Consider the following 3,046-nt stretch of genomic DNA (forward strand, 5'->3'; position numbering starts at 1 on the left):
AATTGTGATACCATGATGAGAGGCTTACTTGAGACCATAGATGGATTTCTTTAATTTGAATACCATAGACTTTGAATTATCAGACACAAAGTTCTGCGTTGCACCATATAAATCGTCTCATCAATGTTCCCATGAGAAACGTAGTTTTTACATCCATCTGGTGTAGCTCTAAATCAAGTGAGTTACCAGTACCATGATTACCCTAAAAGAGTCTTTCGATGAAACCGAAAAAGAAAGTCTCTTTGTAAATCAATGCCTTCCTTTTGAGTAAAACTCTTTGCAACAAGACGAGCCTTATATCTTTCGATATTGCCTTGTGAATCCCTTTTGGTTTTAAATATCCATTTACAACCTATGGGGTTTCACTCCTGATGGCAGTTCGACAAGTTCCCAAACGTTATTGTCTTTCATGGATTTTATTTCCTCTTCCATAGCACTTATCCACTTTGAGAGTTAAAACTTTGTAAAGCTTTGTTGGAAGTTGATTGGATCATCTTCCATTATGCCCACATCATCCTGATGTTTCTTGAAGAAACACAATATAATCATCTGGAATTGTACTTCTTCTCTCTCTAGTGAATCTTCTTAGTGGCACTTCCTTGAGGTTGTTGAGTTTTAAACTTCAGGTTAATAACGGGGACTTCAATGTTGTCTTGTTCTATAAATTGGTTCAATAATGAAGTTAGGAATTGGAGCCTGAACATCATTTATAATCACATGAGAAAAAGAAACAATTCCTCTCTAAAAGAAAAGTCTTTTCCTGTTTATATTATCTTCCCCTAAAACTCCAACATCCTTAAGAATCTAACCATTTCCGTCTTCAAAAACAATGATCTAGAAGTGGATCATAAAAACTTTGAACCTCGAGAGTGCGCTCACGAATAAGCCCAACAAGACAATAGCAGCTAATAGTTCTGAGGTCCCAATTTTCTTTCATTAGGCCTATAAGGCCGTGCCTACTGGACAAACCCCATATGTGAAGATGCTAATACTTAAGCTGTCTTTCCTGTCCGAGCAAGACTCATAAGGGTGGTTTTGGCTAGTTACTTACCTAGGGGTACCCATAAGACTGATATAAATAACTAGATTCACGGACGTAACATTTTCATTTAATCTCGATATCAAGTGCCTTTAATTTTACCTGCGAGAATTGGACATTCTCCCATAATTGTACTACCCTTATGTTGTTCATATGTACCCTTATACCTCATAGAAGGTTAAAGAAGTCAAAAGAGCTACTTACTTCTCCTTTCTCATTTTAGCAAAATATTTCTCAGTTGAGCAAGGGAACTTATTTGGCATGTTCATTCACTTTCCGTGATATGAGCCCCGAAAAAGACTCCAGAATGGAAGGCCTGAATGATCAATCAGACACGATTGCGATTTGACCGTTTACCCACTTCTGGCTATATTAGCCATTATTTGGTGTTCCTCAGGTTAGAAGTAGGTTTATCGATCCTTAATGGCAAGGTCCAAATCCATATCCAAAGAAGTATCTCTACTCCAATTTGGTTTAAAAAGAGCGTAACCCTAAATAGACAACCCAATAAGAATATATTTATGAATACAGTCTGAGAATAATCTTTCAGAACGAAAATTAATCTTCCTTTGCATGAAAAGAAAAGCAGCTCTTGCTAATTGTAAGGAATGCTTTCTTTCCAAATTCCTTGAAGTTCGATCTAGTTCAACTTAGGGATTTGAACTTAAGATTTCTAGATATTTGCAGTAAAGACCAACTGAAACAACTAAACAAACGAAAACCATTATTGCTCAACAACTAAAAATAACAAGAATAATTTCACCATATGTGGGTGCGGCCCCCTTTAACAAGTTACCTAGTCACAACATTTTGATGTCCAGCCTGTTGGGCAAAAACACCAACTATCTAAATGGTACTCTCAACGTTAGTAATCAAAGTACTGACAATTTACTCCTGTTCAAAAAATAGCCTTTCTTTGGCACCGACTATTTTTCACATGAGCAATCCTTATATTGCCACATACTTTATTACCAATGCATACCACAATTTGGCCAAAATAATTTATCTTCCTTTGCGCCGATAATTTCCATTAAATTCATGAATATGCACATTCTTTATATTTCATTAATTAAAATGATCTAGATAATAGAGGCTACTTTGGTAACATATTATTTTTTGATCAATTCAATCTAAAATATAAGATACCTATAATAGTAATAAATTAATTGTACAAAAAATTAAATAGGAGGAAGAACACCAAATAGTGTTATTTACCAAAATTTCACTTAATAATTGCCATAGGCACAATACAATTAAAGTAAACAATATAAACATATGTGAATATCATCAAAAATACAATTCAAATTGTAGATTTTTATATTCAATTAAACTTATCAAATCAAAGAACGTAAGAACCCTTTTTCAAGAATTTTCACCAAGTTATTTAAATTTAAAACTTATTGAGTTCACTAAATCAATCATTTTTTTTTTTTGAAACTTAATTCATCAATTAAGTATTAACATAACTTTTCAGTTAAAAAAAAAAAAAAAAAAAAAAAAAGACAACATTAACTTTTCCATTACTAATCAAATTTACAACCGAACTCATAAAGTCATCCATTAAGAATTAAAGAAAAAAACTGATAATTAAAACCAAGAATCGTCGGCAAGACTTTAATCGGTAATTGACTGATACCTTCGCCTAACGGCAACTCTAGTCAATCATTAACCGAAAGTCTTGATGGGTAAACTTGTAGCAACTAAAGACCTAACTCCTTCGATCGGTCTTTAACTTTTTTTCAGTGGATTTCATCACATTGGTGGACTTTTGTCAAGAATGTTGAACTAAACATCCTTAATTTTGACAATAATAGAACTAAGATTTTTTTTTCTTAAAAAAAAAACTTTAGGAAACCAAGTTCAATCAAAATAATCAACCAAAAAAAATATTCACTTTAATCCACCACTAGCACATTATTCATAATCGGTGATGGGAATGTCAAATACCACAAACAAAAATACGGGTTGCAAGAACACATATTGCCAAAGAAAAAAATGATCGTCGAG

This window comes from Benincasa hispida, chromosome 11 (assembly GCF_009727055.1).
Source record: "Benincasa hispida cultivar B227 chromosome 11, ASM972705v1, whole genome shotgun sequence".
NCBI classification, from domain to species: domain Eukaryota; kingdom Viridiplantae; phylum Streptophyta; class Magnoliopsida; order Cucurbitales; family Cucurbitaceae; genus Benincasa; species Benincasa hispida.